Source organism: Paroedura picta, chromosome 9, assembly GCF_049243985.1.
Source record: "Paroedura picta isolate Pp20150507F chromosome 9, Ppicta_v3.0, whole genome shotgun sequence".
Classification (NCBI taxonomy): domain Eukaryota; kingdom Metazoa; phylum Chordata; class Lepidosauria; order Squamata; family Gekkonidae; genus Paroedura; species Paroedura picta.
Window position 1 is genome coordinate 61772112 of NC_135377.1, and position 17189 is coordinate 61789300.

At 40.5% G+C, this 17189-nt stretch overlaps 1 long non-coding RNA gene across 40 annotated transcripts in view; it reads right to left on the minus strand.

Moving 5' to 3' along the window:
* LOC143845043 (uncharacterized) overlaps positions 1–17189 on the minus strand; it is a 622217-nt gene that overhangs the window by 322168 nt on the left and 282860 nt on the right. Inside the window, exon 1 of one of the 40 annotated variants that reach the window (XR_013234259.1) lies at positions 12113–12272. The exons of the other annotated variants lie outside the window; for them this stretch is intronic. This is a non-coding gene — a long non-coding RNA (uncharacterized LOC143845043). Of the gene's footprint in view, positions 1–12112; positions 12273–17189 lie in introns of those variants that run through there. 40 annotated transcript variants of the gene reach the window in all.

Sequence of the window (17189 nt, forward strand, 5' to 3'; positions counted from 1 at the left end):
TAAAACAGTCAGTGAAAACTCAAACAAGGTGTACTGAGGTGTTTGGACAACACTGGAACAAAAGCCTCTTCCTATGGTTGCCAGGTTCATCAAAGGTTGCCAGTGGGGGGTGCACATTCTGGGAGATAGGAAGAACACCACAAATTAATGAAAGACAATGACGTTTCTCAGAAGTGCCGTTGGCACATCAGCAACGTGTGGGGGGGACACACACGCTCTAGCTTTTGGGCACAAACTCTGATAAAATTAGCTTCTAGCCATAAAGTTTTGACCCAAAACAGAGTATTGACCCCTGACGTCACTGACATGCTGGCCGCATGGGTGACATCAGCACATTGTGTTAATTTGCAGTGCTCTTTCAGTTTTGAAGGGCTTGTGGGGGGAAGGTGCATCCTTAAAACGGGGGAACCCCATATGGACCAGGGAATCTGGTAAGTCTATCTCTTGCCAAAAAAAGATTTTTAGTTATTTTAATTTTATTATATTTATATACCGCCCTCCCTGGATGCCCTGGAGCAAACACCTCAAGAAATTCATATTAGCCTGAAACATGAGAACTGAAGTCTGTACATGTAATGATTTCACCTCAGAGTTATCTATATTGAGATACCTCTGAAATCTTATCCCCTGATTTATTTATTTCAGTCAGTCGGGCAGAGGCCACAATAGACCTGATTTCAAATATTGTGTTATTGAATTCTTCTGGAATAATTAAAACCGATACCTAAAACAGACTGAAAATCTTGAACCTATGGGAGGTTAGTGTCAGAATGCTATGCTTCTGCCATGATTCATAGTAGCTTTGTGATCTGTTAGTTTAATTAGCCTTTTGGCCATGTTTTATTGCCCTGGTCAGTTCCTCTTGCCTTCACACCTCTCCTCTATCCATCTCCATTCCACTCAAGAATTCAGTCTTGGGCTCTGCCTCTATCTGGTTCTTTCATGGCAGACTGAATACGGGGTGGTTTGCTAGTGCCTTCCCCAGTCATTACCGTTTACCCCCTAGCAAGCTGGGTACTCCGACCTCGGAAGGATGGAAGGCTGAGTCAACCTTGAGCTGGCTGCTAGGATCGAACTCCCAGCCCCATGGGCAGAGCTGCAGACTGAATATCTGCTGCCTTACCATTCTGCGCCACAAGAGGCTCTTGAGGGATTATATACTACGCCTATGTCTCAATTTCTATATTGTTGGCATAGTTTGCTATGAATAAATGAAACCTTTTGCACCAAGTCAAGAATTTGCATATCTGAGCAATTGAAAATCCTTACAGGTAGGAGATGGGAATGGGGAGAGAGTCATAGACATAAATACATAGCAGAACATACAATGCCTTGGTCCTAGACATTAGCTTAGAGACCAGAGGTCATCTCTAGAATATACAACTAGACATGTTCTTTATAAAGAAAGATAATTTTTAAGGATGTGAACAGTTACACTTCACTCCCTGTTTAATTAGCGCAGAAGAGCTTTCATGTCAGAGGGTCTAACTTTTCCTGCTAGGCTTCAACATAGCCACCTCCACTTGGAAGCCTGTATTTTCAGACATGGATGTGACCTCATTATTAAGTGAAGCAATGCATGACTTGCACTCAAAAGATCATTAAGCACAGACTCCAACTGCAATTTCCTGGCCATAGGTTGACTCACCTTGCCTCCGAAACTATTCTATCAGTATGAGTCTAAGCCATGATTCCCAAGTTTCAGGAAAAGCATGAAGGCTGTCTGACAACTAAACAGTATAAGTACCCTCCCACGGGGGAAAGAACATTTTCCAGTGTTTTATTTTTCACCATAAGGTTTTCACTAGAAATATTTAGAAGGCTGCTTCATAACAAAAATAACAATGAATGGATTTCATTGCCAATACAATATTAGCCAAGCCAGAACAAATTTAACAGTCTTGCTTCATGGCAAAGTGAATCCTAAATCCAATCTATGGTTAATTATGTTTCACTTTTACTACACACACATACACAAAATGAGCAATGTCTCATTTTCCCCCCTGGCCCACAGAAGATGAAAGGTTTTGCATAAGGACATTTGTGAATGGAACTATAAGGATTTCATCTCAATCAAAATCAAAATGAAAAAGAAAGAAAACAAATAAATGATTACCTTGCTAATCCTGTTTCTTTTTCTCAAAATCTCATGCATCTAAAGCAGGAATCCCCAACATGTGACCAGGGTACCTTGCTGCCAGCTGACACCTTTCCTGGTGCCCTCCTAGCATTTTTAGAAAATGGGTGAGGCCAGGTGGAGCTTTTACACATGAAGTCTTCTGACTGGTCACTGGAGATTCAATTGGCTGTGCAGATTTTTTAAAATGTAACTTTGGCAGCAGCTGCCACCACTACACAAGTATTTTCACTGTGTGACTGCAGGCAATACAGCAACCATTTTGTGGCTAACGCCACCTCCTGCTGCAGCCATTTTGTGACATCAACTAGCACCCAGTATCAGAATTCCAAAGACTGTGCATGGGGTTCAAAAGGCCCCAGTCTAGAGAATCAGTCACAAGCACAATTAGTTTAAAAGATGGAGTGTGGTATATTGCTCTTGCAAACATATTTAATGTTAAAACCATCTTTTAGCAAAATAGAATGCAGCCTGAGCTGTTCTGAATCTGATTTACTCTCTGTCTCCTTCTGATATGAAAGTAACAACTACAGTATTTGACTACTTTCCCCCCTGAAAAACATGCCTCCAAGTGGGGGGTCGTCTTATACGCCGGGTGCACTTCAGTTGGGATAGACATAGTTGCCCATAGTGGCCCATAGTACTGTATTTTGAGTGGAAATGTTGGGGGGTCGTCTTATACGCTGGCAAATACGGTAACACAAATGACCCTATAGTGAATAATGGTGAAATTGAGATAGCCCAGTGAACCTCCAGGAACAAGAGTTACATTCTGTTCAAATAGACCAGTGGGCAATTATATCCACAGTATATTGTGCACAGATCTTTGGGTTTGCTAAAACTGATTCAAGAATATTTTTCAATGCCATTGGTTTTCCCCTTAGATGTAAATAATGTGAAACACTAACTAATCACTTACCACAGTTACCTAGCTTTGTGGCAAAAAAAACCCTGTATAATACTACATTTACATGTTCCACCTTAGAATATTATGAACATTTTATGGCTCAACACTAGAGCACATGTTTTGCATTTGGGTTAAATTCCTAAAATCTCTATTTGAGAGCATCTCGGAGAGCATGTGTTAGGAGAAGACAATAGAACAATGTTCTCATTCAACATATAATCATTCAGCTCCTAATGCTATATGATCACCGTCAAGAGTCTAGGTGTAATTCGGGATACCTCTCTATCCATGGATGCCTAAATCACAAACATTGCCTACCAAGCATTCTACCACCTTCAGCAGGCACAGTAGATTGTGCAGTACCTATTGGCATCTGACCTAGCCACTGTGATCCATGCAGTGGTCACCTTTAGACTAAACTTCTGTAACTGGCTCTATGCAAGACAGCCCTTGAAGCTGATCCAGAAACAGCAGCTGGTCCAGAATGCAACGGCATGAGTCCTTACCGGTACTCAATGGAGTGCCCAAATCACACCAGTGCTCGGCAAGCTGCACTGGCTCTCCACATCCAGAAACTGGATCAGGTTCAAGGCTTTGATACTAATCTTCAAAGCCCTTAATGGTCTGGGACCCCTGTATCTACGTGACTGCCACTTCCGCTGTACTCCCCCAAGGATCACTAAGATCCAATAACCAGCATTTGATCAGGATTCCCAGGCCCAAAAGAAATAAAACTGGTCTCAACCAGAATGAGGGGTTTTCAGGGAACATTCTCCCTCCCCCTGGGACCTTCAACAGTTCTGGAGACAGAAGTGTTCCATAAGGCCTACAATTGGGACCAGGAAATTTACACCAAGACAACACTGACCTCCCTCCATACAAAACCAATAATGCACCATCCTCAAACCAACCGCCCAGCCGAAATGAAATTCCTCTTTACCCTAACAGAGGTGGGTTAATATAAACAAATATAATTTAATAATTCAATCGGAAAAGTTTTATTATCAATTGTTATATGTGCAACTTTATTACATGCACATGCTTCTTGTTTACCTACCATGATTCAACTAGGAAGGATGGGCTATAAAAATAAAGTTGTTGTTGTTGTTATTTTATGCTATTTCATAACTTAACTTTTCCAATATACATCTGTAAATCACTCGGGGAGGGGTACACATAATTGGTTAAGACTTAACAAGGGGCGGGCCGAGTCCGGAATACGGAAACAAGGAGCCAATTGGAAGGCGCTTTGCGCCTTCCGATTAGCCCATTACCTGACTGCTTGGAGTTTGCCGTAGCCCGGGGACTCAGCAGGTAGGCAGCCAAGCTGGGGGAGGCTTCCCTGCGGGCCTCAGAGCAGGCTGGCTGTGCCTGCTCTGAGGCTTGCAGGGAAGCAAGGGACTCGGCGGGGAGGGGGGCGAGCGGGGGGTGCCCCAGCCTTTTCAAAGCCCATCCTTATGGGCAGGCTTTGAAGCCTAGTCTATTATAAAGGATGCGGCTGATAACAACACACTGACCAACCCTCCACAACAAAAAATTATGGAAAATAGTAGAAGAATAATTAACACTAACATCACCATCTCATTATCATAGGAAACATTCAGCCACCAAAACAGACGGTGTGGCTAAAGATTGTTCATAGCACATTGAACTAGCTAATGGAGACTTTGCACTTTGAAGCAGCAGGCCCCAAGTCTCTTGGGATTTAATTTATAATAATTGCCTACTTCCAAAAAAGAAGCAGTTTAGAGAGATCAGAAGTAAGAACTATAACACATTATATTTGGGGGACATGCAAAAGCACCTACAGATTTTTAAATCAAGAAAACAGTTTTGTGAGCCCATTTTCTTGATTTTTTGCATCCTGCCTTTGATCGACTGATGTGAGAAGTCATGTGTGAAAAAGTATATGCTTCTTATCAAATGCTGAGATATACCAAATAATGAATTGTTCTAGTAGATGACAGGAATATTCTGATGCTGTTTAAAGTGAACCATAAAAAGGATTGTTTCACACTTAAATTGTGGTCTAATGCCCAAACTGTGGTACTTATATTGCACAAGCCCACTGATAGGGATGTCCAGAGCATGCGAGAACTGTTTCTTTCAGTTGTGCCCCATACTGCACAGACTGTTCACGTTGTCACATAAATCAATGTAATCTATATACGCATTCACACAGAGATGTGGACCACCACAGGTCAATGTTGTTTGAATCCTGCACAGCCCTGAATTTCCCCATGTCCAAGTCCCTCTCTCTCAGAGCAAGGTCAAAATGAGATGACAGTAAAGGTAAAGGTATCCCCTGTGCAAGCACCGGGTCATGTCTGACCCTTGGGGTGACGCCCTCTAGCGTTTTCATGGCAGACTCAATACAGGGTGGTTTGCTAGTGCCTTCCCCAGTCATTACCGTTTACCCCCCAGCAAGCTGGGTACTCATTTTACTGACCTCAGAAGGATGGAAGGCTGAGTTAACCTTGAGCCAGCTGCTGGGATTGAACTCCCAGCCTCATGGGCAGAGCTTTCAGACTGCATGTCTGCTGCCTTACCACTCTGCGCCACAAGAGGCTCTTGAGATGACAGAACACAAAACAAAATAAGCTTGCACCACACAAAAAACCACTGACTTCAAAGCAATGCAAGAATTCACTGTCTGTGTCTACGCTATGCATCATGAACCATTCCGGTATAACTGAATTTATTCGTCCTTTCCACCCTCAGTTTCTTCTGTATCTGGATCAAAGAAATCCAGTACTTGGAGAAAGAACAGCTGGTAGGGAGGACTTGATTTGGCTTTCTTAAACAGTAGGGTTTAATGAGCAGGAATACTGACAGAAGTAACCTTTCTCAAAAATTGCGGGGAGGAAGGCCCATTGTTTTTCATACTTCAAATTATATTTCTTAAACTATACTGCATGCATTTGTTCCTAAGTAATTTAACCTAATTCACATTTATGGCACAAACAAGCGTTCAAATGTGCTCTCACTTGCACAACTTAATATTCAATTTGTCTTATATGTTTTTAACTGCACTATTATTTTGGCTTGTTATTGTCACCCTAATGTCTTGTTCAGCCATAGGATTTCCTCCCGGACAAAATTTCCAGGGACTCAAGGACTTCCCAGCAGGAACAGGATTTGAGGGGAGGGAATTTCAGATTCCCATAGGAAGGAAAGTGGTGATCAGTGGGAAGTCCTCAGACTCACAGAAACGCTGCACTGGATCCAACACAGAAGTTTAAATGACAACATCATTTGTAACAATAATAATAGGGAAACAGCCAGTCAGAGATAGTACAAAAGGACCATAAATCATTAAATATTAGGTTTTTATTCTCTGCTTTTGTCTACCTCGGCCTCTCAACTTTTTTACCATTGAGAACCCCCTGAAACATAGCTGTGTAAACACCCACCTGGGGCCCCTTTCCTTCCCACCCCCTCCAGGCCCATCATTGGCCATTTTGGGAGGGGCAGGCCTACTTGACCATATATGGCCATATCATCTGATGTTTAACAAATGTTATATTTTTATTTATTTATATTTATATAAAAATATTAATTAACTGCCACCCATTTGGGAAACCCTTCCAGGGCTGTCAAGAAACTACAGGGCTTCACAAAACCATGGTTGAGAAAGCCTGCTGTGGAGGAATGGGGAATCAAAGCTGGTTCTCCAGATTATAGAGTCTGCCACTTTTAAGTATTATAGCACACTGGCTCTCATGACTTATTAGAAGCATGCAGCCAAATTTGTGGAGTAACAGCTGTTGGGGAGACTTGTTTAGTATGATCTTGTGTTTACATTAGTGCATGCATGTTTCAGTGTATTAGCATATTAAATGAGGGCTTCATGGTCTCTATCATGGCAGTTTTCAAGGCGCCAATCACCACAGCTATTGCTTTCCTTTCATCCTGATTCTTTCAGATTGCTTTCTCAGCCTCCTTGCCTTTCACACCCACTCTGACACCTAATGTTATAACACAAAGGCACATATTTTTAACAGAAATGCCATGTAAAACTTAGCTTTAAAAAGTTAGAAAACAGGGAGACAGAGAAAGTATGCACTAAGCTAATTTGATGGATTTGTTCCAAAATTGCCTTGACATTTAATGAAAAAGCTATATGTGCCTGCCATTAACCCTTAAATAACTCTTGATAGTGAAAAAAATGAAAGACAAGTAAACAATGGAACACTGTGAAACTTTATATAATTCAGACCAAGGGAAGGGAGGGAGGAATAAAGAAGCTGACAGAATATGCAGAGAGACTCAAACTGGGCTTGAAACTCATTTGAACGCTACCTACAAAAAACTAATAATAATAATAACTTGGAGGTTGGGTTTACTTTGTGTGTCAGAATTGTTTCCTGCTCCAAGCGGTGGTGGGAAGAAAAGCCTTGTGTACGTACAGGAAGTGACATAGGGTAGCGCTAGTAAAAGCCAGAAACATCTGGATAGCTCTAGGAATTTCCAGAAAGTATTTGGCACTACTTGGCAATCGTGGAATAATCAGTTTCTTAGTTTTTTTCTCCTTAAATTCATTATTAAAATGTAACTCAGTCTAAGAAGATTGGTTGCTAACCTGCCTCACCTCTCTAGTAATCGATTAAGAGCTTTGGGCATTACAACATGCCATGCAGTTATCCAATCAAAGGTATTTCAAGTCCCATTCATTACTGTGGGACAGTTTTAAGAGCATGCTCAATTCTCCCACTAAAATTAATGTGTTTTATTTTAATCTTTTATCCTTTCTGCTCCCACATCCATCTTGACAACACTAGGTCAGGGATAGTCAACAGAAACCTATGACATAGCGATAAAATTCTGATGATCTTCAAAACTAAAGAGCACTGAAAGCAAACACCTTAATGAAACTCCCAAAGGGTTTGAGTTAAAAGCCAGGCAATCATGATGGCCTTCAAGTTCTAAAGTTGCTCAATTTATGTCATTACAACATTTGAATTAGACTCATAATTACTCCCTCATGAGTTCTGTCTGTTCTAGTCAGAGAAGTATTCATTTCAACCCTCAGAAGGCTTACTGAAGAACACACAGGAAGGGGGGGGGGGTAGAGTTAGAAAAATGATTCCATTTCTGTATGAGCACAGTGAAAACTGCATACATCCCTAGTAGGAAATTTTTAAAAAATCCATTTGAGTATGATTTCTACCATATGTCCTTTCTTGCTGCAGCCCTCTGTACCACACAATACTGCACTGAACTTTCAGCAGCAGCTTTTTTGGAATACAGGACAAGGGGAAACTCTGTAAACCAGGGGTAGTCAAACTGCGGCCCTCCAGATGGCCATCGACTACAATTCCCATGAGCCCCTGCCAGCAAACATCTGTAGGGCTGCAAATTTGACTACCCCTACTGTAAACTGTAAACTCACATCTGTAAACTCACATTCACACATCCAGCTCCTTATATCTGTTTGTTGGTCCTTATTTGAACATCATGTTAATAAAACAGGTGCTAGGTCAACAAAAGAAAGTTCAACGGTCTTCAAAAGATCTTTTTTTTTTTTTGCTGATTCCTCCTTATGTCCTTTCTAATATAGCAGCATTGTACTAGATGTTGCATTTTTAAAAGCTGAAAAGTAAGGTTTGTTTTTGGTGGCAATCATTCCAGAATAAAATACTTATATGGAACTAAACAATACAGGTCTAAAATTATTGTAATCCATAGAAAAATTAAATTGCATATTAACATAAAGATAAAATGACACTAATGTGCAATTTAATTTTATTTCAGTTTTTTTAATCTATATTTTAATTCTAAAATGCAAGCTCCAGAAAAATAATCAACATGGTTCCTCCCATGGATTTTGAGGTTACACCAATTTCTTCATTTTGCCCTCCTCAAATTGTCATTCAGAACTCTTCTCTGAATGAGAATGACAAAATTTAAGTGATTTGCCTTTTAAAAATGAAAAGCTACAAATTAAAACGGACACTGTTAAAACATTAAGCCATATTTAATGCTGCACATGTTTCCCTGCTGTTAGAAGGCTGGAAGCAAATTAATGTCAAATTAATGTGGAACGGTGAAGGCGGAACGGAATCAAACAAGGGGGTGGTTAAGAGGACTGTCCTAAAGAAAGCCAGATAAGCAGAATCATTCCAATTCTTGCCCTTTTTCCTAAGCAGGTCAGCTAAAGTGTTACATATTCATTATCTTGCCAGCAAAGAGGTGGTAATTCCCTTGATGGGGGGAATGGGAGATGAACCGCCTGTTATCCAAAAAGCAATCATCTCATTTGAACCCAGGAGGTATTAAATTGAAGGATGTGCAAATTTATTCAGTAAGGAAATTATTGAATTATCTTGAGCTATGTATAAGGCTAAAGAAATTTTGGTTAGCAACCATCATGTATAATGATGATGATTAGTGGCCTTTGCTATTTGCCCCTTTTACTTACTGGCATACTCCAGTTTTCAAGCAGGGGGTGGAAGCCTATTTCGCCTTCATACTGATGGTGATGGTTCATACAGAAGTCTCAACTGCGGGATGCTGCTACTCGAACAAAGCTTGGGTTACTCCACCCATCATGCATGACTCCTGATTTAATAGAAACCATGGTTTGCCTTTACATCCCAGTCTGAAAAGAATGGTTTGCTCTTAGTCACAATGGTATGAATCCAGTTTGTAATCCTGGATCGCAGAGGAAATGCAAACCATCGTTCTCTCGTTCTACACATAGTACAAGACACAATTGAAGCAAACCACAGTTTGGGCATTAGACCACAACCACCAAATTAACTTTCTATTACTGCGTTTAATCAGTAACTCTAGCCTTGAAGAGTAGTTTCATATAACTGAACAATAATAAAGTTCAGAGTTATAACTTTCACTTCATTCTTTGAGGTCTCTCACCTGTCATGGAAAGATACCCCTGAATGGTCAGTATTCTTATTACAGCTCTTTATTCCATCTCACCAATACAGCTTGCTCGAATAACTGAGATCTATTCTTCTGAGTGACTTAGAGGTATGTCACTGATCCAGAAAACCTGTTCTTGTGTCAAGTCATTTAATGTGCTGGCAATGAATCCACTTAGCCTCACTATACAACAAAGCTATCAGGAAAACCCCATGTGTGTACTGTTAACTTTATCTATACCAATCTCTCAATGGATATTTGCTTTCACTCTTGCTTCTTTCAACCATATGTAGTGAAGATTTCACAAAGACTTTGTCCTCAGCCTTTCAAACTTCACAGATACTCAGTTCTGTGTGTGGTCTAGCAATATGATCAGCCCACTCTCAAGATGCAGCTCTTATTTTCTAAACAGAAATTGAGAAATGACTACTTGTCTCTTCGAGTCAACCATTCTAATACATCTTCTGCGATCACAAAACATCTTGGCCAATGATCGTTCTCTCTCCCAGTTGCCCTCCTCACCAGCAACAAAAGGCTATTTAAAGTAGATATAAACCAAGAGACCACACAAACAATAACAAACCCAGGTTGCATTCTAACCCAATATATCCACACAGAGGACCTTAAACGCCTCTCATCTTATATTTTAATACGATATATGCCATTACCTGTCTGAATTTGAAACTCCCGGGGCACTATGTTGCTAACAGAAAGACAGCAAGCATCCTTCAACGAAAGGTTGAGACCCTGATCGACCATCAAGAAGTGCTGGACTCACTGCAGGAAACTGAGGGAAGATCTGCCCCCCAAGGATTTGACCCCACCCCAATCTACATTACAATGCGCTATTAGAGTGTAAATGTTTTATAGTTTATATTATAAGATTTTATATTTTTATCAGTTGTTATTATATCTTTAAAAGGTAATATATAATAAAACAGTGAGAACCGGGCATGGAATCACAGATTGGTTCAAAATTGAAAAAGGAGTTCGGCAAGGCTGGATACTGTCGCCTTGCCTATTTAACTTGTATGCAGAGCACATCATGAGAAAGGCGGGATTAGAGGAGTCACAAATTGGGATCAAGATTGCAGGGAGAAATATCAACAACCTCAAATATGCAGATGATACCACTCTAATGGCAGAAAGCGAAGAGGAACTGAAGAGCCTCTTGATGCAGGTGAAGGAGGAGAGTGCAAAAATTGCCTTGAAACTCAACATCAAGAAAACTAAGATCATGGCATCCGGCCTTCTTAATTCCTGGCAAATAGATGGGGAAGAAATGGAAGTAGTGACAGACTTTATTTTCCTGGGCCTCAAGATCACTGCAGATGGGGACTACAGGAAAGAAATTAAAAGACGCTTGCTCCTGGGAAGGAAATCTATGGCAAATCTAGACAGCATCCTAAAAAGCAGAGATATCACCCTGCCAACGAAAGTCAAAGCTATGGTTTTCCCAGTTGCAATGTATACCTGTGAAAATTGGACCATAAGGAAGGCTGAGCGTCAAAGAATTGAGGCTTTTGAACTCTGGTGCTGGAGAAGACTCTTGCGAGTCCCTTGGACTGCAAGGCGAACAAACTGGTCAGTCCCAGAGGAGATCAGCCCTGACTGCTTTTTAGAAGGCCAGATCCTGAACATGAAACTCAAATACTTTGGCCACCTCATGGGAAAGAAGGACTCCCTGGATAAGAGCCTAATGCTTGGAGCCACTGAGGGCAAAAGAAGAAGGGGACAACAGAGAATGAGGTGGCTGGATGGAGTCACTGAAAAGCAGTAGGTGCAAACCTAAATGGACTCCGGGGAATGGTAGAGGACAGGAAGGCCTGGAGTATCTTTGTCCATGGGGTCGCGATGGGTCGGACACAACTTCGCACCTAACAGCGACATTATATATTGTTGACCAGCCTGGGTGTCTAGGAAGGGCAGTTAATAAAATTAAATATTTATTTTATTTATATTTAGAACTTGAAAACTCCGAAGTAAGATTTCAGCACAAATTTTCTGAATTATAATTGTTCAAAACACTGAATTGTACTTCTCAGGGTCGGAACACAGACAAAGATTTTCTAACACACTGCAGGTGATGAATAGCTTAATCCTATTACCATAGATTATAACTTTTATATAAGAGGTAACTATACTTATTGTGAATACATTTTATATAAAAATGTCATATCTTGTACTTTTTGCATCTCACAGCACTGTATATATTCTTTCCTCCACACTGATGCATGCAGAAGTCTCATTGTTGTCTGAGGGCGGCACTTTTAACAAATTCTTTCTGATAGACGGTTGTGAAGAGCCAGGCTGCTTTTCCGACGTCCTCATTGCCCTCCATCAGACTGATCCTCCTCAGCCTGGTTCTGGTAACATTGATCAAATACAGGCGGTAATGATAACTCATCATCATGACAATGCCTTGAAACAATTTACAACTGCAACAAGAAAAAAAAGCACAGGGTGTGATGCCTGCTCATGAAGCAGAACTTCCCAAATACTTCTCTTCTACCTCATTTGTTGGATGAATGAGTATTGCCTGAAAGCGGCCTTCAATGTCACCATGACACACCACAAATGTGTGAATACAGAAAATGGTGCCAATAAGAAAATCAATAGGGCGGAGTCAAGGGTAAGTCTATGATGAGGTTGAAGTTTTAACCCTTCAAAACAGTGTTGCGGCGGTCCTGGGGATGCAATCTGCCTTGTACTCTGATCCCACCTCCATGATCCCAGCTGAGTCGCTGAGGCTGGTAAAAGGCCTCAGATGCGGACAAGAAAGGGGGCTGACTCCACCTTTATTTATGTACTTACTTAATTACTTACCACCCCTCCCAGTCATGCCGGCTCAGGGCAGTTTAAATAAAACCCATAAAAACAGAATAAAACTTACACTAATAGCAGCATAATCCCATCCATTCCCTCCCAAGCCACCACTCCAGACCCTGTTACCCAGCCACCCGCTAGCCGGTACAAGAAACAGGCATATATGGATCAGGATGACTGCAACGGCTACAAATATTTGGCCACTTCCCCACTGGCTGCCCTAAAATTACAGTGCTAGATTGGAAATAAGGGGGGAAATTCCAACTAAAGTGAATCTCAAGGGGAAATTTCCAACTCAAGTATATCTGTCGTAAATGCCCCCACAAACACCTGTATTAGTGTCCCAAAATGATGTCAATGAGAACAACAATAGCTTTCATGCATGACACAGATTTCTCAAAAGAAACAAACTCCTCCCTTAGGATGCATGAACAAATCAGAAGGTATCCATACAGCTTTATCATGAAGATTATGTTGTCTGTCAACCATCAGGCTCCTAGGGTGGTCGCCCCCCACCATAATAATATTAAGATACAAGCAATTTAAATGATAAAAATACTAAAAGTAAAAATAATGGGTAAAATTGCTTGAAAATACTCAAGCATGAAATCAGTAGAGCAGAATCTGTTACTTGTTATTCAATGGAACATGGCCTGTTTCAGTGTCTCAGGAAGTGCACATGAACATGAAAGCTCACAACTCAAATAAAACCTTCTTGGTCTTAAAGGTGCCATTGGACTCAAATGTTGTTCTGTTATTCAAAGTAAGATGAAGGTTCCCCTGCTGAGGTTTCTTCAGTTTTACCATTTGTTTCACTTATCGTCACCAGAAATCTCATCTCTATATGACATGAAATATTACATACAGACAAGATTCTGACCATCTCACTCACCCACTCCTTGTCTGAATATAGCACTTTGACAAAGCTTCTGTCTTCCATGGTTACAAGTGCTGGCAGCCAAATTTTTGTTGACTTTTCTAATAAGAATAGGCCAGTGAAATTCTTTAATGCTTACAGAAAGAGGAACACAGCTATGGACAATCCAATCACTCAACAAATGGAACCTGTAAGTAAGTGGAGTATAAACAGATGCTTGTTTTAGAAATTTTAGAAGGCTCCCAGGGCTAATACAATGAAATCCAAGAAAATGCAACCCATTTCAAAATAGTTTCAAAACAAAACAGCTCAAAGATCTGGCAACCATAAAATGCGTAATTCAAGGAAGAAAGAAAAAGGAACCAGACACAAATAAAAATTCTCAGCCCACTCAAGCCAAATGCTTAGATCAGGCTTTCTCAACCAGTGTTTTGTGAAACCCTGCAGTTTCTTGATGGCTCTGGAAGAGTTTCTTGAATGGATGAGTTAATTAATTTTAATATATTCTTTAAAAAATTATTATACATTCAGCGGGTGGTATGATCATATATGATCATGTTGATCTGTCACCCCACTCCCAAAATGGCCAATAATGGGCCTGTAGGGGGTTGGAAGGGGAGGGGTCCTGTGTGGGCATGTACACAACTATTCTTCCCAACCATATTCTGCATGATTATGCCATTTCTGGGGTTTCTTGAAATCTAAATATTATTTCAGGGGTTAGAATAATAGAATAACAGAGTTGGAAGGGACCTCATGGATCATCTAGTCCAAGCCCCTGAACTATGCAGGACACTCACATCCCTATGTAGGATTCTCAAGTTGAGAAAGGCTGGCCTAGATGGATGAGAATTATTCCACTCTACGGCTGAAACTAAGGTCTGGCTAATAGCAGGAAGCCATGAGGATGCTACATTAAATAGGATGAAAAATAGACAGATGGGGGCCTTCGCTCATGACCCAAGTTGTCCAGCAGACCATATGGAAATATACAGTCCTTTAGAGATATTGTACATTCATACAAGAAAAAGATGTTCAATAGGGGTCGTGGGGATTACAAGTGACATCTATTAAATAAATCCTTAACCTTCCACTGCACACCTGTATTCACCTGGGAAGCCAGATGTCTGTAGTCTGCATATATGGTTAAGTAATATTCAACTTTCTCCCATTTGTTTGATCATAGACAAGACAACTAATCCGAAGTCACGGAAGTTCACTCACTGCATTATGAAATGCTGCAGGTGGCAATTTTCTTATATGATATTTTTCTCTCGGAAATTTAAATGCAGCACCTAGCCCTTCTTTTATTTTACTTCATTTACATTCTCCATAGGGCATAGCTCCTTCAGTCCTCATCTTTTCAGATATCCTCCAAACCTGTGATCAAATCAAGATACATGGCAGCCTACCTCTTAAATCCCACTGTCTCAACAGAAATCAGGGGGAGACTCAGTGACAGAACACATGCTTTGCATACAAAAGGTCCCAGGTAGGTTATGTGGATCAAGACATGCCTCAGCCTCCAGGCATGATGGATGATTTTACCTCAGTTATTTCGAATGGATGACTGGAGGAAAACAGATAAGAGGAATGGTTGGGAATTCACAGAATTTTCACCTTAAGGGACCATGTGAAGCAGACAAGAATATTACTTAAAAGCAGCTACTATTTCTACTGTTAAAAGTGACAAATCTATGAAACATCAGTATCACTGGCACATGTAACAGAGAGGAGAAATGTCTGCAAACTGAAGAAGCTGGAGTTTTATTAATTTGTGTAATATTTTATATTTTATGCTGTATCTTATTATATTTTGTATAGTTCTTCTATGTATTTGGGCCACAAGAGAATAAATGCATGTATAAAGAAACTGGTTCCTTAGTTTTCCTTTAAGCTCCTTTGATTTAAGGATCTTAAGCAGTAAATAAGGAACTTTTATTTCTTTAAGGAAAATATGGCAGAGAGCTACTTAGCCACTGCCAATGTAATCCTTGGGTCCCTATACACCAACAAGTTGGGGGCTATATTGTCTTTCACTGTGGACAAAGTTAATTGAGTTAAGAAGAAAAGTTGAGTTTTATACCCTGCTTTTCACTATCCAAAGAAATTTTGCTGATAATTTCAAGGACAAATCTATCTCTGATGTAGACTGGCTGTATTATATAAGGTACTACACTTGTTATTCTTACACCCCTGTTTGGAAATCTTACCTTTGTTGTTGTATGTATATCAATGTTATGTCAATAAAGGGTTTCTGAATCTGAATCACAACCCAAAGGAGTCTCAAAGTAGCTTACAATCGCCTTCCCTTCCTCTCTCCACAACAGACACAACAGATTGAGAGAGCTCTAACAGAACTGATCTATGAGAACAGCTCTAACAGGAGAGTGACTAGCCCGAGGGCAGCCAACTGGCGGCATGTGGAGAAGCGGGAACTCAAACCCGTCTCACTAGATTAGTGGCCACTGTTTTGAATCACGATCGACATTCCAATATCATGTGAGATAGGGAATCAACCTTTTTTCATACTGCATTGGCAAAGCCTATCTAAATATGGCACAGTAGAATATTTCCCATATAAGACTGCTGAAGGGGCAAACTAAAGAAGCCATACTTATTTCAATTATCTACCAGAAACATTAAATTTACTAGATTATTGCTTCTTTAAAGGTACAGAATATAATTAGTGTTATTTCCTTTTACAAAAAGAAAAAGCAGAGTCCCTGATTACTACTTAAGAAATTGAGCTACAGATCAAGTCCAAGATCTAATCTCATGAATTCATGCAGTCTTAAACAATTTAAGAACATTATCTAGAATATATAAAGCATCTTCATGTTTTTGTCACATGTTCCCTATTCAAGTTTCAGGTGCCCCTAAAAAACAAGAGTGAAACTGAAAATGTATCAAAATAGTATGCATAAACAATGGGGTTGCCAACTCCTTGGACGTAAAATTCCTGGAGATTTTGGGGAGGGAAAGGAGTATGGCAGAGATGTGATGCCACAGGGTCAATTCACCTTCCAAAGCCGCCATGTTATCCAGGGAAACTGATCTACGTAAACTTGAAATGGATCATAATCTTAGGGGATCGCTGGGCCCCATCTGGAGGTTGGCAGCTCTTATGAATACCTAAAGGCATGCTCTTGCACTCCTGGAACACAAATGAAACAGGAAAATGAGGAAGGGGTCAATCAAGATTAAAAGCACTGGGCCACTGAATGTTGTGGCCCAGCATTGCTAAGGAATGAGGTGCAGCTCTAAATACAACAGGCCAGCTGATAGAACAGAGACTGGAGAGATCTGGTTTTAGCTGGAACAAATCAGGGGAGAGACTCCTCCCCCCCCAAAATGATGATAATGTCAATGAATATCAGCCCCTAATGTAGATGGAATACGAATATCCCTACCAGTTCATGCATGTCATTTGACTTTATTTCTGTGTTGAAAAGGACTGTTTATACAGGCAATTTACTTGCTCACTAGTGAATCAGCATAAGCATTGTGCGTTGATCATGCAGAAGTCTACAATATTTCTGTACATACACACACACCCC